The sequence below is a fragment of the Schistocerca gregaria genome, chromosome 1 (genome assembly GCF_023897955.1).
Source record: "Schistocerca gregaria isolate iqSchGreg1 chromosome 1, iqSchGreg1.2, whole genome shotgun sequence".
Lineage (NCBI taxonomy): Eukaryota > Metazoa > Arthropoda > Insecta > Orthoptera > Acrididae > Schistocerca > Schistocerca gregaria.
Window position 1 is genome coordinate 439,907,164 of NC_064920.1, and position 25,827 is coordinate 439,932,990.

Consider the following 25,827-nt stretch of genomic DNA (forward strand, 5'->3'; position numbering starts at 1 on the left):
TGGCCTAGTTGTGAAGAAATCACTGTCACATCCCCACAAACGGTCCACTTACGATCAGAATACTTAAGCTACTTAAGGCCAATCCAAGGTTCTCATAGTATTCTTTCAAATGAACTGAATGCCTTACTAGTGCAGATGCATATTTATTGCCATTGTACAGAAGAACAGCTTTCAGGCTCCTTTTGGAGGAATCAAGGAAAAGTCTTCATTAATTGGGTCTTTATTTGATATTGAATGTCTCCATCAACGCAGGAACATTATCACACAAAAAAACGAGGTCACCCACTCGAGAGAAAATAGCACGAACTCTTTTTCTCTACTCTCATACAAAATAAAGGATGTTCCAGGAGCCAACAACCGTTTTTCTTTCAATCTCAACTCAAAAACTCTCGGCTGAATCCTTTGGGAGGCCTAAGTCTAGCTAAATCTTTTATTTCCGACTGTGTTAGGGGTTTGGCTTACTGTTCATGGCCTCATAACTACCGTCATTTTCATCGTCATCACTGCCTTGAGACAGCTGATCAGCATCATGTAAAATGTTTTCAAGTGTAGCTGGCGGACAAGGTACAGGTAAATGAAGACCATGAGGAACAGGACAAATACCTGAAGAAATGTTTGGATACAAAGTCCCTTTTTTATTTTTCAAATTAAGACCTTTCATACAACAACAGCAAAAATAAGTCTTCACTGTGAATTTTCGGTTCTCTCCAAATCATAGGTACTGCAAAATGAAATGATTCCTTCTTACCTTGAAACCATTGTCTCAGGTTCTCTACACACATATAACACACTTTGTGAGGAGTCCATGACTTGTCTTGATCGCCAAGTGTCATACCAAAGTTGGCGAAGTATAACTTTTGAACGAAATCAGAAATGTTGCTCAGTTGCTTTTTAACATTATAAGTCTCACAGATATAGCAGAAACAATCAGGAGAGTTCCACAAACTCTAGAAGACATTATAAACACAAAACTAAATTTCACTTCAACGAAAACACAAAGGAAATGTGCTCAGCTGACTGGTTACAGCTACACTGTCAGTAGCTTGACATTGCAGTGGAGAGCAGAGAGTGTGTGGAAGGAGAAAGAGTGGAAGGGGTACTGACATCGACAGCACACTGGCAGCAAATGTAGTATGAATAGGATTCTACCACTTTTACCGTACAGTTTTTTTTAACAAAAGAAAGGCTTTGTGATGATGGCACTCTAAATTTAGACTGTTTACATTTGCAAAGTTAAATTATTAGGCTAAAAATATTATATTTTAAAGTTTTATCGCGTAAACAAAGGATGATGGAATTTTGTTACTATTTTTTCTATATTCTTCGCAACAAGTACTATGAGAATCGCAGTAAAAATTTGAAACAATTTTTTCATTACAGACTTGTATAATTGTGTGCAAGCAATGGGGCCAAACGATTCCGAATCCTGAGTTGAGTCAGTGGCTTACCCTGTGGAGTATTTTATTGGTGAATTTCCCTCATTTTGTATTGTTCACAGACTAATTTTCTTTCAACCGCGATGGTGTTTTTCAGTTCCCGCATGCTCAGAGTAATCCGCATGCCACGCTCGCCTAAATAATTTGTAAGTCTGTCAGCTTGTCAACTAGAGACTGAAATTTCGCATGATCAGGTAATACACCAGTGTGCAAAATTAAAGCAACAAAACCCTGTTTACCACTCCTGTGTCTAATTCACGATATAATCTTGCAAACTGTTAATAAATGTCCGTACGAAAGTGTTCTTTACGGGAGATGGTATTTCGGTCAATGATAAACCACGCCAACGATGACATCAGGGCACCTATCGAATGGAGTAGTTTTTGCCGGGTAGTCCCACATCCGCAAGTGCTGCGTGCACAGTCACAGACGGTGTAGTATGAAAAGCACGTGCCAGATTCTGCAGTGGAGGGCCGTAGGAAGAATGGAGGCATGACAATCGAAAATTCATGTGGCCCGATTGCTTAACGTGAATCATTCTATTGTTTCGGATCGGGTGACAGTTTATAGAGACCGAAACTGTATCCCGAAGACCAGGGCAGGGCCGACAACGTGAAACACCGGAAAGATAGGACCTTTATTTGCCCCGGCAGCTGCCATCTGATCCCGCAGCATCCCGTGGACGTGTTCTATCGAGGCAAACGGTGTAGAGAAGGCTTCGACAGAGTGGCCTTTATTGTCAGAGACCTGCTGTATGTGAGTTTCTGGCACGTCTACACAGAAGGGAACGTCTAGAGTGGAGTCGTCTGCATGCCACCTGGACAGTCGAACAGTAGGCCAATGTTCTTTACATAGATGAGTCGCAATTTGTCTGGAGAGTGATTCTCGACGGATTCGCATCTGAAGGGGATGTGGAACACGATTTCGAAAGCCGAAAGTTGTGCGCAAACAGATCGATATCGCGGGGATTGCTAATTGTGTGGGCTGGCTTGTGTTGACGACTGGGGCGCTTCTACATGAAAGGTTTAACTCCTGTCAGATTTCGTAACGTGGTATTGGGACCTTATTGCGAGGTACTGTGCACCCAGACTTCGTACTGATGGACGATAATGCTCGACCTCTTTGGCCGGCCGCGGTGGTCTAGCGGTTCAGGCGCTCAGTCCGGAACCGCGCGACTGCTACGGTCGCAGGTTCGAATCCTACCTCGTGCATGGATGTGTGTGATGTCCTTAGGTTGATTAGGTTTAATTAGTTCTAAGTTCTAGGGGACTGATGACCACAGATGTTAAGTCCCATAGTGCTCAGAGTCGTTTGTACCATCGACCTCATTGGGCACGAGTGGATGATATTCGCATGCCGTGTCCTGCTTGCTCTTTCGATTTGAATCCCATGTACGTGTGGAATGCACTATGGAGACTGGTAGCATCACGTCAGCATACGCCAGCCAAGACTTTGCGAGTAGCTCCGCAGAAAGAACGGGCTTCATTGCCTCAACAGGACAATAATGACATTATTCACGTCACGTTCTGTCGTTGTCAGGCTTTTATTGCTGCCACATCTCATAGTGATCATATTAACCAGTTGTCGGAATGTGTGTGCAAATCTATTGAGTTAGAAGAAACGAAGAACATTTTCGTCTACTGTTATGCATGTTGCAGTTGTTTACATTGTATGTTCTTTATATTCTTTCTACTGTGCTGTCAACTGTTTATACTGCTTTGCGACAAAATAAACCCAAACTTACAAAATTTTCGTTTGTTGCTTTAATTTTGAACACCAGTGTAGGATCTGATTTTCCACCTGCCCCATATCCCTCTTAAATGATGTGCATTGTCGAATGTTCAGTCTAGATGTGCTGCACAGTTGTTGGAAACTGTACCAATGTTAACTGTGACGGCGTGTGGTTTCAACAGGACACAGTTAGATACTTAATGTTCATAAGATCCTGAACGACGTATATCCTCATTCCTGAATTAGGAGGAGACGTTCTCCCCCACGACCGATTTTTAAGATTCTGACATATGTGGTGCCACAGTGATTCGTTGAGGTCTGAAAATAATTAGTAGGATTTCAGATGCCTGTCTCATGGTACAACAGATGACAGGCGTGTTTCAGATTTGAAAAGTTTTATGCTTCGTTGCGTATCAGCATCGATGCTGGCTGTCGTACATGGAAGAGTTGCTAGGACCTTAAATTGTTATAAGGACGTTGCTTTTGACGGGACACCGACAATAATTATTTATTATCAATGATTATATCCTCTACGGTTGTAAAACCGGGTTGTTTTTCGTTTTTAGAAATAAATAATTCCGATAACTTTAGCCGATTTCATCATCAATGTTATAAGGAGGATTAATTTTCAACCATCTATTCCTAATTTAAAGATATTCACTTTACTCTCGCTACAGTTCTGACCATAAAGTTTTTGAGACTCCTGGAGTGCGGTACACATGTATCTCTGACACCCTGAATCGTATGTTTCTGATTAGAGGCACAAAAATGCGCATCCAGTCCACCTTATGAACATCAGATGTATCTTAATCAGTCATGAAATTTTACTTTGTTATTATAAGAGACTAATATAACTGATTTTTATCTCTTGAGGAGCTCCTCCCTCGAAAAGGAGAAAAGCTCTGTTTTAAAATTAAATTAAAATAAAATCTATAGCAACCATGTCACCAAGATGAACATTGGTCGAAAGTAGTTCCATAATATGAACAGCAAATGTAGTGGACAGACTGCCTGCACTGTGTTTGTCCATCCTCTTTTGAGTATTTCTGCGCGGTACTGGATCCTTACCAGATATGACTGATTGAAAATTTCGAAAAAAATCTGAAAAGGTCCTCTTGTTTTTACTACCGTAAAATACTAAAGCGAATGTTAGGAGTATAATATGCGAGATGGGGTGGTAATCATTAAACCAAATGCGTTTTTCAGAGTAGCGAGATATTTCACGAAATTTAAGTCACGAACCACGACCTTCTTCCTCCGAATGCCAATTTTGTCCAAAACGTAAGAACAAAAGTAGCGTTTGGATGGTGGGTCACTGCCAAGTAACACAGCTGGAGAATGGCCATATGGCGAGAGGAGGGAATATGCAATGCACCCAGGAACACTATCGAACAGGATAGTTTTTCTGGTTCTGGAATTAGGGTATGGGGAGGCTTAGTGCGTAGGCGTGCTGACCTCCAAATCTCTGATCACGGTGCAATCATCAGTCACTGTTATTTTGACCCTGTACCACTTCCCAATGTGTGGCTCTCGAGAAAAAGGTTTTGGCCTTAACCTCATATTTACGCATGACAATTCACGTCAGTATCGAAGAGCACGTACGGAGGAGCTATTTGAATGAGTAAATATTCGGAGAATGGTCTGACCTGCACTTTGCGCCAACTTAAATCCCATCGCGCACATGCGGGCTGCATCGGGGAGACGCATTGCACCACGTCCACACGCACCAACGACCACCAGCAGTTGTCAATAGCGCTGTTGCCAGAATAGAACGTCCTACCACAAGAACTCTGTACCAACGCTGTGGCCAGCATGGGAGTATGTTGCAGTGGAAGCCCTGCCGGCCGTGGTGATCACACACCCCATTAAAAACAATATCCAGCCTTTTGTAACTTACAAGGGATGATCATAAATCGAGGTTACATCAGTGCAATTACTGTCTCTGAAGAAAAGAGTCATTTCTGTTCGTCTCACTGAGTATTTCTTTAAGCTATTTTCTTTCATATACAGTAGCAGTTCTTTATATATGGTCAAGGTTTCATCGAGCTCTGTTTCTTGGCAGAGACATATCATGCAATCGACATTTCGTTCCATGTTAATAGTTACCAGTTTACTGAAATAGTTACTTTCTATGTTATCATTTTTGTGAATATTTTATTCTATCTCAACATTTTAACCGACTCTGTTCAGCATTTACTGTATTTAAATCCCTATTAATATCAGCGCCGCCTTAATACGGTCATTATCAGTGGCTTTTAAATATGACTAATGCGGTCTCCGCTATTCAAGGAACGGCTTTACTTCTCAGCTTTAGCTTAACTGTCCTATTGATCGGTGCTAGATGTATTCTCGAATGAACTATTATGCAAAACAATTGTTGTCACTTATTACAGATAATGTGAAGATGCGCTAACCGTGCGAAACGCGTCATTATTAATAGAACATTCGCAACGGAGAACCGAGCGAGGTGGCGCAGTGGTTAGCACAGTGGACTCGCATTCGGGAGGACGACGGTTCAATCCCGTCTCCAGCCATCCTGATTTAGGTTTTCCGTGATTTCCCTAAATCGTTTCAGGCAAATGCCGGGATGATTCCTTTGAAAGGGCACGGCCTATTTCCTTCCAAATCCTTCCCTAACCCGAGCTTACGCTCCGTCTCTAATGACCTCGTTGTTGACGGGACGTTAAACACTGACCACCACCGAAACGGAGACTGTTATATATTTTTTCAACATCATGTGAAAGCTACGTCCGTCTTTAACTTTTACACAGCAGTCTATACATTAGAGAACATAAATTTATTTGCCAAGATCGCTAATAGTAAAAAATGGTTCAAATGGCTCTGAGCACTATGGGACTTAAAATATGAGGTGATCAGTCCCCTAGAACTTAGAACTACTTGAACCTAACTAACCTAAGGACATCACACACATCCATGTCCGAGGCAGGATTCGAATCTGCGACCGTAGCGGTCACGCGGTTCCAGACTGAGGCGCCTAGAACCGCTCGGCCACACCGGTCGGGGATAATAATAACTTTTATTCTCAATAACCGGTTTCAGTAGTCAGCGTTACCATCTTCAGATCTTGACAAACAGATCATTGCATATTTGTTAAAACAATGGTAAAAGTTCTCCTTCTTACGAATTGGTAGGAACTTAATAGACGCGAAGACTGATGTAACGGCATGTTAAAATTAGCGACGCCCTGATAGTGAGTGACGTAAGACAGATGTGCTTGGTAAATAACTGTGTATATAGTTGTCTTAATTTTGACATGCCGATGCATCAGTCTTCTCGTCTATGAACTACGTGTTAATTCATGAGAAAGAGCAGTTTATAGTTATTTTAAGAATTATGCAATGACGTGTTCGTTGAGATCTGAATATGGTAACACTGTTTACCGAAACCAGTTATCGAAAACAAAGATTATTATTTGCGAAATTGGAAAAGAAGTTTATGTTTGCTAATGTATTATCGCAGATCGCTCCTTGCGGCTCAAAATGAATAAACTACAACAGTGTATCCCCGACCGGTGTGGCCGAGCGGTTCTAGGCGCCTCAGTCTGGAACCGCGTGACCGCTACGGTCGCAGATTCGAATCCTGCCTCGGGCATGGATGTGTGTGATGTCCTATACACGCGCAAAATGGACATCACAATAAAGTAAGAGAAATCGGAGCTCACATGTTTTTAAGAACCAGCCGCTAAACACTGAAGTCTGAATTTCCAGTAGTCATGTACACGTAGATACAGCTGTTGTTGGATTTCGGCGTTTCATTGAATAATGTAGTTGTCTTTTTCCGTTGCTGGTTAAATTACGGAAACAAGTTAATCATCATTTTAATGATCTTCTTTGGCAATTTTCTTTTAGATGAAAACAGGTTACCAATATGAATATCGGATCAAAAAATTGTAGTGAAATAGTTGGAAGCCTCTTCTCAAATTGACGTCTACATCTGCCATTTTACATTTTTGGCCTGTTATTTTTTTAATTAATAATGTAACTAGTTAGTTATGCTTTCCTTTTGATAACTGCTTTTCCAATATCTCTGCTTTAGTTCTACGGAACTAGACAGTTTCCATCTTAGGTGTTGTACATCAACTCGTTTGCAATAAGCTCCCGGCCAGCGGAACGTTAAGCTGCCCAGCCAGAAAATGCAGAATAAAAAAGCGGGGAAACGCGCTCAGCATTACAGCCATGCCTGCTTTGGCGCCGCCTGGCCTTTGTTATTCCGGCCGCCTCCCAGTAGCTACGCTGCAGCAGCTTGCAGAAATTCATTTACGGCACGAGCGTGCCCGCCTTGGCTCCCTACAATGAAATTGCGCCGCTCCTAAATGAACGAATTATGTAGTCTGTGCCGCAGTCTCTCTCTCTCATTTCCATACTTGTTTGTTACACGTAACCTGTCCAACGGCGCGGAAATGAAGAAAGCTACCTCTGATTTGAGCTGGTAACCGCTCTAGACACTCGATTACAAAGGTACAAAATTTACTGTCACAGCTCCGTTCTGCTCTGTAAATACATTTTCACATATGTTGGAATTTAATAAAATGAAAAGAACACCTGGAGTTCTCCAAAGAAGCTTGTCAGGGACTCTTTGATCAATGTTCGTAGTATAACCACACTCTGAGTATGAGGAACACACTCATTGCTGGCTCACTGCAATCATGTGAGTTAAATGTCTCCATTGGATTTGAGGAAAGATATAGTCACAATATCAGATTGATGTAATGAAGGAATAATGCTTGACGTTATATGTTTATATGAGGAATATAAAGTAAAGCAACGAACATCACAAGGCGATTCCTGACAAGAGAATGAACAAAAAATTTCATGGTAACGTAATGTCCTGAAATAGACAGTGAGTCTGCAGTAAAGCAGTTAGCACTGATCTCTTACATTATGTGGTATCACATATCGATATTGACGTTGGTAACAGAATGGCAAGTTTCTGACGCCAACACAGGTTGCACAGGCTATGGTGGACCCAATGTTGCACTCATATACAACCGCTCGCTTACCGATAGATCTGTACCTACAGATTGGAAAATTGCGCAGGTCGCACCGGTGTTTAAGAAGGGTAGTAGGAGTAATCCATCTAACTACAGACCTATATCATTGACGTCGGTTTGCAGTAGGGTTTTGGAGCATATACTGTATTCAAACATTATGAATCACCTCGAAGGAAACGATCTATTGATACGTAATCAGCATGGTTTCAGAAAACATCGCTCTTGTGCAACGCAGCTAGCTCTTTATTCGCATGAAGTAATGGCCGCTATCGACAGGGGATCTCAAGTTGATTCCGTATTTCTAGATTTCCGGAAAGCTTTTGACACCGTTCCTCACAAGCGACTCCTAAACAAGCTGCGGGCCTATGGGGTATCGTCTCAGTTGTGCGACTGGATTCGTGATTTCCTGTCGGGAATCGCAGTTCGTAGTAATAGACGGCAAATCATCGAGTAAAACTGTAGTGATATCAGGTGTTCCCAGGGAAGCGTCCTGGGACCTCTGCTGTTCCTGATCTATATAAATGACCTGGATGACAATCTGAGCAGTTCTCTTAGGTTGTTCGTAGATGATGCTGTAATTTACCGTCTAGTAACGTCATCCGAAGACCAGTATCAGTTGCAAAGCGATTTATAAAAGATTGCTGTATGGTGTGGCAGGTGGCAGTTGACTCTAAATAACGAAAAGTGTGAGGTGATCCACATGAGCTCCAAAAGAAATCCATTGGAATTCGATTACTCGATAAGTAGTACAATTCTCAAGGCTGCCAATTCAACTAAGTACGTGGGTGTTAAAATTAGGAACAACTTCAGTTGGAAGGACCACATAGATAATATTGTCGGGAAGGCGAGCCAAAGGTTGCGTTTCATTGGCAGGACACTTAGAAGATGCAACAAGTCCACTAAAGAGACAGCTTACACTACACTCGTTCGTCCTCTGTTAGAATATTGCTGCGCGGTGTGGGATCCTTACCAGGTGGGATTGACGGAGGACATCGAAAGGGTGCAAAAAAGGGCAGCTCGTTTTGTATTATCGCGTTATAGGGGAGAGAGTGTGGCAGATTGATACACGAGTTGGGATGGAAGTCATTACAGCATAGACGTTTTTCGTCGCGGCGAGACCTTTTTACGAAATTTCAGTCACCAACTTTCTCTTCCGAATGCGAAAATATTTTGTTGAGCCCAACCTACATAGGTAGGAATGATCATCAAAATAAAATACGAGAAATCAGAGCTCGAACAGAAAGGTTTAGGTGTTCGTTTTTCCCGCACGCTGTTAGGGAGTGGAATGGTAGAGAGACAGTATTATTGTGGTTCGATGAACCCTCCGCCAAGCACATAAATGTGAATTGCAAGTAGTCATGTAGATGTAGATGTAGATCTGCTGAGCCAGACCTATAGAAGCTCTATACTACAAGCGCCTTCTGTCGCCGCAATATAGGACGGCCGGCGGCAGCTGCTCAGCCCACTTGTGCATGGAGCCTCCTCGTTTCGACACCAAGTTCGTGCTGAAGTGCAAGGATCCTCATCCTAGTTGACATTGTGATAGCTGGACCCTATTTCTTGCTGCATATTTGTAATGAGTCTTCGTACTCTTGGAGAAATACAGGTGAAGTAAATCTTATGTTCATTGTGTAAACTTGTTCGCTAATCATTTCTGCTCCTGCCCATCTTTCCTGCGACGGCAGTTGGCGCACCACTCAGTAGCCCATACACATTGTATGTCATGAGTTTATTAACACACGCTTGCCAGCGAAGATGGTAGTTACGAACTACATTCTCTGTGTGGCAAGTTGTGTGGTTTCAGATGTGTCGTAGCCCAAAGAGCTCTTTATTCATTCCAGGAGCAACCCGCTATGGTTTTATTCCACAGTGTGGTTACCATTAACCTTTCGCTACTTGAGATATTGCAGGCTGAAAACTATTTACGCATGGGTACCCCTAGGCTACTGGGAAAATGTTGAGCCTGCACGCTGCACAATTTGCGATGTTACTAGTGTTAGTGTCATGACCTGTTGTTTCAGCGACGTAGGAGGGACTCGGACCGAAAGAATAAAAGAACGTGCAGCTTCAACGGCACACGCTACTGTGTTCTCTGGGCTACGGGAGAGATGTACTTTGGATTCACTTGGTTTGGTGCACAGTGCAGCTCCACCTCACGTTAGTTGTGGGGTCACTTGGTTACCCCATGACACATTTGGAGAAGACCGAATCATTGGCCAATCGTTTCAAACTACATGGCCACCAAGATTACTAGATTTGAGCCTGTGTGATTTCTGTACGTGGGGTCATTTTAAGGACGGGATTTATCAACACTAGGACATGCCAGTGGTGGAAGATGAGCATAGCGAGGTAGGTAAAAAACATCCTGTCTGAGATGTTTCAGGCAGCAGTAGAGCAATCCCTAGTGCCGTTCCACGCAGTCGTGGATGCAGATGGTCGTCACACTGAGCAACGTTTGTAACTTCGAATGGAAAACACGGTACGCTTTTAACGAATGTTACCCTCTCACTTGAAAATTAAAATGTGTGTCTTTCAGTGGTTTATTCATTTATTTTTCCACAAGCCCTTATAAATATTTCCTCAAAGTTTCATTGTCGTACGATCACTCGATTTTCATTGCGGTCCTCTCAAGCAGCGAAAGTTTAATTTTAACCACTCTGTACACTGAAGCGCGCAGTCGAGATGCCGCACAGATCTACGTAACCTCTTGGTAGACAGAACCACCCAACTCACAAATACTTTGTCACCATTTATCGACGTTTGTGTGAGCATGTGGGTCCCTTCACAAAAATGAAAAACTTGGATGGCCATGAGTAGTTCATGTAGCATGTAGTGATATATAATCGTCATACATTGAATGGACGAGATTTCAAGTGATTTCCGTAGTTCTTACTGATATTCTGCATTTTAAATATCGTTCAACGCCAGTGTTTTGTTTCATACTTCAAATGAAGCTCACAAAGTAGGTCAATTAAAGGTAGATATCCAAGGTGTAGTGAAGCAGCTTAAATCAATAAAGGCAAGTCTTGCAGTCCATATTGTGTACTAGTTCCATTCCTATCTGGATATGCTGATCTAACAGCTCTATGCGTAGCAATCACCAGTAGGAAGCAAGGTTGGTGTGTGTTGAGGTGCTGGATCAAATAAACTTCTATGGTTTCAGTTCAGAACCAACACAAACCCCCTGACCACCAGGTTAAACTGCGTATTCATGGACTCGGACTGCAACCTGCTACTCGCCGCTGCCCAAGCAGGGAACAAGCAGTTAATTCAAGCAGACAGACGGCCTCGTTAACGGTCAACACGTTTTCCTCTATACACCAACCTGGCCGGACTACTGAAGCTAGTGCCTCGACTGTTACAGGGAGCCGTCAGCAAATTGTTGGCAACTAGTTGCTATTCTGCAGTGGGCACTCAACCAAACTCCTTCCCGTTACTCACACGCGAGTCTTTATCTTCGTGAAGCACGACGCCAATGCTTCTGGCGGGACACCCGAACCGCAGTTACTCGCAATGTACCAAAGACGTAAGCAGAGCAGTAGGTACCGATAAAGGCTCTCAATCGACGAAAGATCCGTACACGTCTTACCAATACAATCAACAACAGTAACCCGCAGAATTACATACCCATATCATTGAGTCAATCTCCTGTGGTATTTGGACACTATGAATTACCTGGAGGAAAACGATTTTTTGACATATAATTAGCAGAGATTCAGAAAATATCGTTCTTGTGAATGAGACATGGTATTTAGAGAAAGGCAGGATTCATTGTGGACGGGGCCGTACTCAGTTACCGTTGTTGACTCAGCTTTTTTTAAAAATCAGGTACACTTTAATTGAAAACAATTGCAAATAAGGTTGACAATAAGGAACAATTGTCAAATTTGACTGTTAAGACACAATGTCTAGTAAATAATTTCTTAAGCAAGTTGCACTCACGGATGAAGGCCTTATTGACCAGAAATTCAACTTATATCGTTCTTGTGAATGAGACATGGTATTTAGGGGAAGGCAGGATTCATTGTGGACATGGCCGTACTCAGATGGTCCCAATAGTAATAACTCAAAAAAACAATTTGACGGCTGAAGGCCTGGATAGAAAATTCTTAAGAACGAATTAAACTTCTCCAAGAGATACTAAAATACTACAAAAAAGAACAACCATCAAATTTTCACTATTAAGAGACAATATATAATAAAAATTCTTAAGACAAATTGCATTCACGGTTGAAGGCCTTATTGACAAAGCATCACGATCTGACCGAATCAAGAAAGAAGTGGGCCTCGGACAGTGCTCCAAGGATCGACCTGGGAAAGTCTTTGAACTTCGTAAACGATGAGACAGGTAGCCAACAGTTGTATTCACTTAACCGGGTTGCAACTCAAACTAGTGACAATTTAAAGGCAGGCCAACACTCTTGCAACATCTACCTAACGTCTGATAACCAACACAACGATGGAATAACCCAAACAAGGCGGAACCGGCGGACAGCATTGCGTCTTCACAATCTGGTGTTTAGAACATCCGGACCCACTACGACCAAAGTTGTGCAAAAGAAAGAAATATCTGAACCACAATCAAGGAGGCTGTCGAACTACACGCCTTACCGGACAGCAACGGGAAGGGGAGGAAAGGCACACTGCCGCGAAAATACGCTAACCTCCAGGGCAGGTAGCTGGTGCGTTAGCGGCAACTAGGCAGAAAAATACCGATGGTTGAACTTCATCAATAAACTCAAGGAATTCAATGATTGATAATAAAAGGTGGAGGACGGCTAATTAATTTCGCCAACTCCAAACTCGTTGCTCTTCATCTCAGCGACCCTGCGAGCAGCAACAGCGTGATCTCAAACTAGTGGAGGTTTCACAACTAGATTAATGTTCACTCACCTCAAACGTCATGGGTCCGGTGGAGAACGAGGTTGTCGCCCTCGCAACTACAGCCCCTCGATCCGGATAACACATGACACCCTTCCAAAGATAGTACTAGAGTACTAGATATCGATAACCGTTGCTGCTTCCACTCGCAGATAGACAACGCCAGCAAACGTAGTGGCGCCAGTAAACACGAGAAGAAAACGAGATGCCACTATCCATATTACACGATGCCAACCTACCAACGGCACCAACGCGAGACGCATCACGGCTCAGTGAAACATAACTAACTCTTTATTCACACCGAGTAATGAGACTTATCGACAGAAGATGTCAACATGATTTCACTTTTCAAGATTTCCATAGGACTTTCGACACCATTCCTCGCAAGAATCTTCTAATCCACTTGCATGTCTGTCGAATAGTGTCTTAGATCTGCGAGTAGCTTTCAGTAAGGGACGAAAGACATCGAGAAAAGCAGAAGTGATATCCGGTGTTCCCCAAAGAAGTGTTATAGATACTCTGTTCTTTCTAATCCATAAAAACGATTTTGGAGATAATGTGATCAGCCCCCTTAGATTATTCGTAGATGATGCTGTTTTTTACCCTCCAATAAAGTCATCAGGATCAAAAACAATTGAAAAATGATTTATATAAGATACCTGCATCGTGCGAAAAGTGGCAATTGGTTCTAAGTAATGAAAAACGTAAAGCCATCTGCATGAGTACTGAAAGGAATCGAATAAATTTCTATTCCTCAATAAATCACACAAATCTAAAGGCTGTCAATTCAACTAAAATACCTGGGTATAATAATTATGAGCGAATTAAAATGAGATGATTGCATAGGTAATAATCATCTTGTGGTGTTGTAGTTCTCCTTACGTCCGTGGTTGCTATGAAAATAGGACGAGGTATTCCGCCTTATGCAAGACACCTTTTCAGCTTCGTTTTACCCAGACATGTTTCAGCACTATTTAGTGGGTTATTTTATTTTCTTACTTACTTGCATCTACTGAGAAAGTAAGGAAATAAAATAACCCACTAAAGAGTGCTGAAACATGTCTGGGTAAAACGAAGCTGAAAAGGTGTCTTGCATAAGGCGGAATTCCTCGTCCTATCCGCAAAGGTAATGTTGTGAGGAAGGCGAGACAAACACTTTCTTGGCAGAAAACTTGGAATACGCAACAAGTCCACCAAACAGACTGCCTATACTACACTTGTCCGTCATCTTCTGGAATACTGCTGCGCGGTAGGGGATCCCTGCCAGTCAGGATTGACGGAGGACGTCAAAAAAATTCAAAAAGGGGCAGCTCGTTCTGTAGTATCGGTAGATAGGGGAAAGAGTATCATAGCTATGATACACGAGACTAGGGGCAACCATTAAAAATGACATTTTTCGCTACGGCCAGACCTATTCACGAAAGTTCAATCACCAGCTTTCTCCTCTGAATGTAAATAAAAATAAAAATAACAAAAACTTTGTTAACGCCTGCCTACGTAGGAAGAAATTATCATCGTAATAAAATAAGAAAAATTGGAGCTCGTACGTGAAGATTTAAGTGTTCGTTTTTCCGGAATACTATCCGAGAGTGATACCGTGGAGAAATACTGGGAAAGCATTTCGATGAAGCTCTCTGCCAGGCATCTAAATGCCAGTTACGGAGTAGACATGTAGATGTAGATAGCAGCTACTGCAGGAGTCCAACCCACAACTTCCGGCTCAGGAAATAGTGACACTGCTGAGAAACATGGAGACCACCAGGGAAGACAATTCGAGGCATCTGAAGGGCAGCTGGAGGTGGGGAACACATGCTAGACTTGCCTGACCTGCTGCGTAATGATAGAATTTTTCGATATTAATCACCTCTGATTAAATGGAAAAGTCGACAAAGCGAAGAGACGCGCTTCTGTACTTCTGTCCAGTCAAAACAAGAGTGACATCCTGTGAGACTCTCTTGAGTTGCAAACTATCCTTCGCAAATGGGTCATAGGAGGAAGTTAAGAGGTATCACAACAAAAAAAAAATGGCTCTGGGCACTCTGGGACTTAACTTCTGAGGTCTTCAGTCCCCTAGAACTTAGAACTACTTAAACCTAACTAACCTAAGAACATCACACACATCCATGCCCTAGGCAGCATTCGAACATGCGTCTGTAGCGGTCTCCCGGTTCCAGACTGACGTGCCTAGTACCGCTCGGCCACACCGGCCGGCGAGGTATCACAGCCTGCAAGCAGTAATTCCCTTTCCATTTGGGTAGTGGACTAGCAAATGTAGATACAAACAGTGATATAAGGCTCCCCACACTACTGAATACACAGATAAATTGGAAGCTACTGTACAGATGTAATAAACATTAATCCATCATTCGCAGTATACTTTATCCTTGTTCGATAATTAGTGGTAAGTGGCGGAGAAAAAAAGTTCATTTCTATTTACGTTATTATTGTAGGGTACTGTATTTTGTAGCTTTTCTAATTCATACTCGTTTACCTGCTGTATAAGAGGGGAAAAAGAAACAATTGATCGTAGAGAGCAGGTCTAAAGGTGCTCGACGTGGTACTATGGGGGGAAAAAATGCTCTGTGGTGAAATACGAACATAGCTGTAATCGCAATCTGATGATCAAAACACATTTTTCCTGTTTAATAGTCGACAGTGTATCAACGAGAAGCATGGTCTTTAAAACAGAATGCTCAGGCGAGCCGTGCGTTATCAGCGGGCGCGTGGCGCGCCTCCCTGGGGCACGTATGTGGAGCCAGCTAGCTTTACTATACGGCTCGCTGCCTTCCGCAGCGACACGACATTATCGCCGAGGGCGCTTCGTATCGTCTAATGCGCGCCCTGCTGGGAGCTGTTGGGGTAAACACAGTCACGCAAGCGGAACACCTACTCAGTGTGGGGAAGTCGTAGCGTGCGTCAGGCGCTCACCCGTCTCGCCGCTGCGCTATGCAGACAGCTTAATAAACTGATATATGTCAGGGGAGAACACTGATGCGCGTGAAGAGATCAAGGCAGTTTGCCCAGAAGCTCTACCATTGCGGTAACAGCCTGCATGTGGAACGCTATTTACCGAGATGAAACACCTAATAATTCACTAGCTGTATCGTGTTTCACCTGAGCGGATTTCAACATCCGTACAGCTATAATACTGAGAAAGCTGTGGTGTCCAAGGCAGGCGACTCCAGATACACTGGTGCGCAATACTTAAGACAGAAAGCAACTTTCGCATTATGTGTCAGTGTCAAGTAACATAGCTCTCTGAAACTGGGACCACACATGGAAAGAACTGCTACAGTATACAGGGTGTCTGGAAACTGCGATTACAAACTTCTAGTACTTGCAAAGTAGAGGAAGTGCATAATATTTTGAATAGTAACCCATATCCGGAAAAACACCATGTTACAGCCGTTTGAAAACGTGTTTTCTTGGTAGACACACAATAGGTGGTGGGGGGGGGGGGGGGTTACGAATTATCGACTAATGCCTTTTTTATGTCTGTCCCACCTTTCTCACTTGGTTCGAGTGTGATTCAATTGTCTGTGAGTGTTAGAGCAAATATAGTTGAATCCATGTTTGTAGCGTACACCGCCATAATCTTTCTGAATGGCGAAGCACACGGTAATGGAAGAGATGCTCCTCGCCTTTATCAGGATCTCCACAACGCCCGACTACATCGCATACCCTTGTAGTCCCAATTATGCAACATATTCGAGAAAGGGATATCTTAACTGTTAGCAAGCGTAACTGTGATGCTCCAAGGAGAAGCCGCACGCCCGAATTAGAAGTGGCCGTACATACATCACGTTGAAGAGAACCCGACAACGAGTACAAGTGCAGTTTATCTGGCTATTAATGAGTGGAACTGTGAAACAAGTGTTGGGACACGTCCAATTAATTCCTTGTAAATGTGGTCGTGTTAACAATATTTTTTAAAGTGCTTGTAGCACGGAAATGGCATGTTTGCGAACGTACGTTCTAGTTCAAAATATTATCTACTCACTCCACTCTTCAAGTCCTAGAATTTTTAATGGGCGTTTCCGAACACCCTGTAGTACAGGGGGTACCTGAAAGTAATACACAAAGAGACGAACAGAAATGACACTTCTATTCAAAGGCTGTAATTACTCTGAAGTCACCGCGATTCACGATGGTTCCCTGGTCATTACAAACAGCTGGAAATGTTTCTTAGGAAGTTCTGATCACCACGGACGACAGTCCATGCTCTAGAACATGCCACCATGCTGGCTGCTAGTTTGGTGAGTAATTGTCGAGGTAGGGCATTCCATTCATCCACCAGAGCGACTGACACTTGCTGTGAGGTCGTTCGGACACGCGGAAGTACTGTAGTACGTCTCCCGAACACATCCCACATGTTTTGGATAGGATTTAAGTTAAGGAACGCGCAGGTCAGTCCATTCTCCGAATATTCTCACTTTCTCAGAAACCCACTCTCTGCACTGTTCAATTCAGTCGCACATTGCCATCCATGAAAATGAGGTCAGGGCCCAATACACCACTGTAAAAAGCAAATGGGGAAGGAATAGAGCGTGGCTCTGAGCACTATGGGACTTAACTTCTGAGGTCATCAGTCCCCTAGAACTTAGAACTACTTAAACCTAACTAACCTAAGGACATCACACACACCCATGCCCGAGGCAGGATTGGAACCTGCGACCGTAGCGATCGCGCGGTTCCAGACTATAGTGCATAGAACCGCTCGGCCACCCCGGCTGGCGAATATAGTGTCCTATTAGTGTTGACCAGTGTAGCGTACCATTCTCAAATATTTGGAAATCAGTTCACCCAAGAAACATTATGTTTCCCCACACCATAACACCCGCTGGACCATCAAAACGATCATGTTGGACAATGTTCCTGGGTGTAGTAGATGTTCGCAATTTTCCACATGTTAGAGTATGCCATTTTGATGGTCCAGGTGTAGGAAGGTTAATGTTTCAAGGACACTCTGACCTCCAAATTTTTGAACACTGTGCACTCACTGGTCAGCCTTATTGTTGACACTATATTCCTTCCCCGTGTGACTTCCTTCAATGGTACATTTAGTTCTGACTTCATAATAATGAATGACGAAGCGCGACTGCATCGAACTGCGCAGATGATGGAGCTCTTCGGACAAGCAAATATTCGGCAAATAGATTAGTCTGCCCGTTCTCCCGAATTAAATCCCAAATCGTTCAAATGGCTCTTGTAAGTAGGCTGTTTAGGTTTTTATGCTGGTAACGCTACGTAGCGCTCTATATGAAAATCACTGGCTGTGCTGTGTGCGGTCTGTGACTGGTTGGCATTGTAATATTCGCTATTGTAGTGTTGGGCAGTTGGATGTGAACAGCGCGTAGCGTTGCGCAGTTGGGGGTGTCATGAACTTTTGAACACTATTAAAGTAAATACATTGTTTGTTCTCTGTCAAAATCTTTCATTTGCTAACTATGCCTATCAGTAGTTTGTGCATTCAGTAGTTAGAATCTTCTATTAAGCTGACAGTATTGGCGCTCGCTGTATTGCAGTAGTTTGAGTAACGAGTTTTGTGACTTAAGTAATTCATGAAAGGTATAGCTTATTGTTAGTAAGGGCCATTCTTTTGTAGAGATTATTGAAAGTCAGATTGCGTTGCGCTAAAAATATTGTGTGTCAGTTTAGTGTTGATCTGAATAAGTAAAGAGCGAAATGTCTGAGTACGTTCAGTTATGCTTAGCTTTTTGAAAATCAAATAACGTAAGAGGTTCATCGGCACAGTAATTCACTAATTTTTCTAAGAGGACGTTTCACTCTGAGCACTAACTAACCTAAGAACATCACACACATCCATGCCCGAGGCAGGATTCGAACCTGCGACCGTAGCGGTCGCGCGGTTCCAGACTGTAGCACCTCGAACCGCTCGGCCACTCAAGCCGGCACTTAAATCCCATTGACCACGTGTGGGATAGGTTAGGAAGACGCAACTGCGGCACGCCCACATGCACCAACGACTATTCAGCAATTGTCAACCGCACTGTTGGTGGAATGGAACGCCCTTTCGCAAGATTTCGTTATTAATCTTGTGGCAACATGGGGGTACGTAACGGAGAAAATGCACTGCTGTCAGCGGCCATCACAGACCATATTAAGAACCATGTCCCAAGGTCTGTAAGGTCCAGGGGAGCTTCTTAAATCACATTGACTTCAATGTAATTTTTGTATTTAAATAAAAGTGTTACATCCGCTCGTCTCGGTTATTTTCTGTACTATACTGTAGCAGTTGTTTCTCTGTATGGTCTAAATTTAATCGAGCTATGTTGCTTGACATTGACACGTCAGGCTGAAGTTTTGAACACCACTCAGTTGCGAGAGTCACTAAGTATATCGAGGAGGGGTTTTCGATGAGCTACAGCAGAAAATATGGCAAATTTTCTTATGTACACAAGTAATTTTTAAATGGAATAGGTATGGAATTGTGTCATAGAACTTGGTTTTATAAGAACTGAAACCATAAATTCTTTCTTTCGCACCGGAAGGAGCCTCCAAAGGGGACCTCAGCGACAAAACATATGTGCTACTCGATCAAACGGAAATAAAATTTCCGCAAACTACTGCCCGTTAACAGGAGAAGAGGTCTCATGAACATTTTCCCTTGCTTATCAAAGACAAGCAAACTCTTAAGCCTGGTACGGGTCGTGTTTTTTTTATATACTTTTACACTGAGATAGGATACCTTCTAATATCAGCAGACCCTCTTTGGCCTACCGTAGTGTAGCAACTCGACATGGCATGAACTCAACAAATCGTTGGAAGTCCCCTAAAGAACATTGAGCTAGTCTGCCTCTATAGCCGTCCATAATTGCGGAAGTGTTGCCGGCGCAGGGTTTGTGAACTAAATGATGTCTCGATTACAGCCCATCAATGCTCGATGGGATTAAAGTCAGGCGATCTGGGTGCCCAAATCATTCGCTCACATTGTCCAGAATTTTCTTCAAAGAGGATCGCGAACAATTGTGGCCCGGTGCCATGATGCATTGTGATCCATAAAAATTCCACCGTTGTATGGAAACATGAAGTCCATGAATGACTGCTGGTGGTTTACAAGTAGTCGAAGACAACCATTTGCAGTTAATGATCGCTTCAATTGGAGCAGATTATCCAGTCCATTCCACGTAAACACAGCCCACACCGTTATGGAGGCACTACCAGTTTGTACAGTGCCTTGTTGACCATTTGGGTCCATGGCTTCGTGCGGTCTGAGCCACACTCGAACCCTAACATCAGCTCTTTTTTTCCCCATCAGTTTTCTGACTGGTTTGAAGCTGCCCGCCACGAATCTCTCTCCCGTGGCAACTACTTCATCTCACAGTAGTGCTTGCAACTTTCCTCCTCAATTCCAATCTGTTGTCATCCTCTACAGCTTTTGCCCTCTACAGCTCCTCTGGTACCATGGAAGTTATTTCCTGATGCCTTAACAGATGTCCTATCACCCTGTCCCTCCTCCTCATCAGTGTTTCCCACACATTCCTGTATATTATTCTTGTAAGCATCTTCGATGCATGAGCTGTTAAGCTGATTGTGCGATGATTCTCGCACCTGTCAGCTGTTGTAGTCTTGGGAATCGTGTGGATGATATTTGTCAGAAAGTCAGACGGTATGTTGCCAGACTCATACATTCTACACATCAACGTGAATAGTCGTTTTGTTGCCACTTTTCCAATGATTTTAGGAATGCTGACAGAATGGTATCTATCCCTTCTACCTTAATTGGTCTTAAGTCCTCCAAAGCTCTCTGATTCTAGTGCTGGATCCCATATCTCTTCTAAACCGACTACTGTTACTTCTTTTATCATATTAGAGAAATCTTCCCCGTCATAGAGACCTTCAATGTCTCCTCATTCCACCTATTCGCTCTCTCCTCTGCATTTAACAGTGGAATTCCCGTTGCACCCTTAATGATACCAACCTTGCTTTTCACTTCATCGAAGGTTGTTTTGACTCTCCTGTTTGCTGAGTCTGTCCTCTCGACAATCATTCCTTTTTAGATTTCTTCACTTTTCCATGCCGTCATTTTGTCTTAGCTTCCCTGCACTCCCTATTTATTTTATTCCTCAGGGACTTGTATTTATGTACTCCTGAATTTTCCTGAACATTTTTGTACTTCGTTCTTTCGTTGATCACATGAAGTATTTATTCTGTTACTTATGGTTACTTAGCAGTTACCTTCTTTGTACCTAGGTTTTCCTTTCCAACTTCTGTGATTGCCCATTTCGAGATGTCCATTCTCCTTCAGCTGTGCTGCCTTCTAAGCTATTCATTTTTACTGGATCTATCACCTCGTCAAGCGTTTCTCGTCATTCTTTAGTACTTCAGTATCCCACTTCTTTGCGTATTGATTCTTCCAGACAAATCTCTTAAGCTTCACCCTACTCTTCACTACTAGTGCGATGTGATTTGACTCTGTGTCTGCTCCTGGGTACGCCTTAGAATCCAATATCTTTTTTCGAAATCTCTGTCTGACCATAATGTAATCTAACTGAAATCTTCCCCTATCACCCAGCCTTTCCAAGTATACCTCCTCCTCGTGTGATTCTTGAAAGAGTATTCGCTATTACTAGCTGCATTTTGTTACAGAACTCTCTTACTCTTTTTCCTCTCTCGTTTCTTGTCCCAAGCCATATTCTCCCATAACGTTTTATTCTACTCCTTCCTCTACAACTGCATTTCAGTCCCACATGACAATTAGATTTTCAACCTCCTTTACGTATTGTATTATCCTTTCAATATCCTTATATGCTGTATCTCTTCATCTTTAGCTTGCGACTTCGGCATGTATACCAGAACTATCGTTGTCGGTGTTGGTTTGCTGTCGAGTCTGACAAGAAAAGCCCTGTCACTAAACTGTTAACCGTAACATACTCTCTGCCCTACCCTCCTCTTCATAACGAATCCCACTCAGCTCTTAGTTACTGAAATTGGGACTCACATGAGCAGGCTACCGTTTTCCAGTCGTCCAGGTTCCAACCGATTGGCCACGAGCCCAGGAGAGGTACGGCAGGGCGATGTCGTGTTGTTGGTACTCTCGTTGGTGATCTTGTGCTGCCATAGACCATTAACGCCACCATTCTTCGCACTGTCCTAACTGATAAGTTCGTCCTGTGAGGCAATGCCTGGTAATGTTGGCACACTCGTGACGCTGGGCTCTCTGACATTTTTGAAATACTGCGTCCCATGTGTCTAGCATTCCGCGTTCAAAGTCTATCAATTCCCATCGTGTGGCCGTAATCACGTCGGAAACCTTTTCAGTTGAATCACCTGAGTACAAATGACAGCTCCGCCGCCGATGCACTGCCATCTTATACCTCGTGTAAGCGATACTATCCCAACCTGAATATGTGAAAATCGCTATCCCATGACTTTTGTCACATCATTATATTATGACTGTGGTATTATGTGCTCAAAATGTTGACCTTTTACACAGTTTCTTGAATTGTTTTAATAATGGTTATAAAAACAGCGAGGGCTTGGTTGGGTCAGAATATCTTTCATCATACAACTGCCCGTTAACCCAGTATTATGTCGATATTCGTCATGAATTTAAAATCGTAATCACGTTTTTGAGAGTGGTATAGATTGTGAAACTCTAGTTTGGTAGTGAAGAATATTAAGTAATATATTGGCAACGTAGCAATTAATCAAAGCTTGACTTAGTTATTGATGTTTCTAACACAAAGTTCAACTGAAACTGACATTTTAATCATAGAGAATACTAATATGATTAGTGAGTCTGAACAGTCCAAATTCTTTGGTGTTCAGATAAATGGTAAGCTGTCATTGAAAGCCCATGTTCAGGATCGTCCTCAAAATCTGAAGCCACCTATATTTGATGTTAGGAAAGTGCGGTCAGTCCGACACACAATCGGTTTACTTTGCTTATTTTAATTCGCTTAAGACAAACTATGAGATTTGCCTTCCAAAATAAAGTTTTGCGAAAGTTCTTGTACTGTTTCCATCTATGGAATAAAAATATGATTGGAAAAGGTATTTAATGGGGATTCGACAGCATAAAACATGTTATTTTTCATGTATTGTAAAGTATAATGTGTTAATGATTAATTTGTGTGTGTGTGTGTGTGTGTGTGTGTGTGTGTGTGTGTGTGTGTGTGTGTGTGGGAAAACTCAGGTTGTTTCTATAGCAGGCTCAGCGTATCTACCTGCGATTCTCTTGTGGCTCATAATTTACCAAACTTTTGTGTCCCCGCGAAATCTGACATTTTACTACTATTCACATTCGTCACCCCTATCCCTTCTCTATTACTTCCCTGTTGCAGGGGGATAGGCTGATTTTTACGGTTGAAATGGAGCCTACAGTTTACTAGCTAAAATATCTTCATGCAGTGGAAGGTGATGTGTTATTAAAACGAAAAAGAATACACCCACCCCGATTCTTTAAAGAAACGAACTCCAGTGAACTTTCGAGGTATGTGTCTCATAATGATATAATTTTGCAGGTATATTCTGTGGTATAAGTGATTACCATATACACTATGTGTAGTGAGTAGAATAGAATGAGAAGTAATCAATGAAAGCATCCTTTCTGAGGCTGTACTTCTACTGGATGTACAGCGAGAGATTAGTAAGTGATAAACGTTTTTCCTTTCATCGTTCTGTGAGGGCTGTGAGTTCGAAATTGCTAAGTGCTTACACTCTAAAATACCCGATGAGTATAGTGAGATAAATTTCCGTGCCGTGAGTTACTGTGTGCCAAGAAATATACACTGTTTCTAACGGTAATACGGGACTTATTATATTAAACTTTCAACTTAAGCTTATAGCCCTCAATAAGCGGATTATGTCAGCGTTTTACCTTTTCAAATTCGTTCAATAACTATAAAATGCCGGCCTCTGTGACCGAGCGGTTCTAGGCGCTTCAGTCCGGAAACGCGCTTCTGCTGTGATCGCAGATTCGAATCCTGCCTCGGGCATGGAAGTGCGTGATGTCTTTAGGTTACTTAGGTTTAAGTAGTTCTAAGTCTAGGGGACTGATGACCTCAGATGTTAGGTCCCATAGTGCTTAGAGCCATTTGAACCAGTTATTGAACTACGAAATATTGTAAATAAATCTTTTGTTGCCCTTGGAAGCCTTAGGTAGGCAACATGCAACTGAGACTGTGCCCTTTTTTTAGCCGTTTAGAACTCTATTTACATTGTATTATACGAAACTTTCGTATTGTCCGAAAAATAACTGTTACTAAATTCGCGAATAAGAGTTGCTTAAGGAATTTAAAGATATTTCTGCCTCAGACGTCAGGACACAGGCCGAAAACAACGGTTGCTGCTGTTTTGGATGACGGTTCAGAGATGAAACAGACGCAACGGTAGATTACTAAAACAATTAGAAACAGATCATTTTCAGGGAGCCATCAGCTGCTCGTGGCTGACGAGGAGTGGGGGCGCTTCGTTTGTTGGCAGTGGCGGCTGCCAGTAATATATCGATCATTTCCGACATTAGCATAGAATCTCAATTTGGCTTCGCTAATGACAAGAGCGTGACAAGTTGGGGAGGCAGCTGGCAGCTGGCAGCTGACAGAGGGCGCGGACAGCAGACGTCAAGGCGCAGTGTGATGAGCGTGGTCGTCAGACGCAGGCGCAAACAAGCCGCTCTTCGCTGCTGGAGGCCAAGGCGGTTGGGGACGTGACTGCCGGCGGCGCTGCTAATGAGGCAGTTGGCGCTCCCACGGCGATCGCAGACGGCGATAGCTGGCTGGATCACGTCTCCTCCCACACGTACCTCACTAACGCAGCCACACACAGCACGAAAAATAGCTGGGCGACCGCAAGTGCTCCGAGGACCCTCTCTCTGTTGCTGGCACCGCCCTGCCACAACCGACATTATTCTTTTCGAGATATCTGCCGCACTTTAATTTCCTGGATACATTTTCGTGCCAGTTCTGCAAGGTCCTATCGCATCCCCTGCCTGCCGTCCACCTCCCTGCCCACATTTCTAAAAGTATCGTTCCCCAGTTTGTTTCCTTTTTTTTCTTTCCTTTTACTAACCCAGGGAATACCCAACAGTCTGAGTGAACTGTAACAATGTGAAGAACCTAAGGAAATAAACAAAAATAAATCAGTAGTATTACTTACTGTAGTCGAGACTACTTACAACACTAACCGAAACAGTGCTACATCGTTTTTCAACATACATGGCCTATAACAAAACTGAATACGCCCAGAAAATATTTGAGGATATAGGTAGCAACGCTGCTCTCAGATGAAAATGTTCGCACAGGATAGCAATTCGTAGCGGGCCGCATCAAACCAGTCAGAAGACTGATGGCTCAAAAACAAATAAATAAAATCTACCAAAGCGGTATACATTAGAAGCATTTGTTTCACTATTATCGGCTAATTTCTTGTATTTGATATTGGGCGAACTAAATCAAATAATTTTAAGTTGTACACGCGGGTCCACACGCAGTGTAAAATATAACGCTCTTTATAAGGAAATGGTGAGCGTGAGATGAATTATTTCCACTTTTTAATTGATACACTGTTAATACATATCTTTTTCCTCTTTCTTCTTTTCACAGGTAAGGAGCTTTCTGTCGGTATTATCTTTCCTAAAACTGATGGTGTCATCACGAAGATTGATCACAAGGTGAGTCAGTATCACAAATTAGATATATATTATTGATGACAATAGTCATTAGGGCCAAAATATTTTGCTCACTTTGGTGAAGCACAATAAACCTATCTTCCATCAAGCACGAGTCTAAGACCGGTACTCAAATT

The 25,827-nt window shown here is 42.8% G+C and overlaps 1 protein-coding gene across 7 annotated transcripts in view; it reads left to right on the plus strand.

The window, feature by feature from the left end:
• LOC126351455 (leucine-rich repeat and immunoglobulin-like domain containing-NOGO receptor-interacting protein 4) overlaps nucleotides 1-25,827 on the plus strand; it is a 2,189,427-nt gene that overhangs the window by 979,293 nt on the left and 1,184,307 nt on the right. For 3 of the 7 annotated variants that reach the window (XM_050002610.1, XM_050002609.1, XM_050002611.1), the window contains one exon: nucleotides 25,626-25,693. The exons of the other annotated variants lie outside the window; for them this stretch is intronic. The gene's annotated coding sequence lies outside the window, so the exon portion shown is untranslated. The remainder of the gene's footprint in view (nucleotides 1-25,625; nucleotides 25,694-25,827) is intronic. 7 annotated transcript variants of the gene reach the window in all.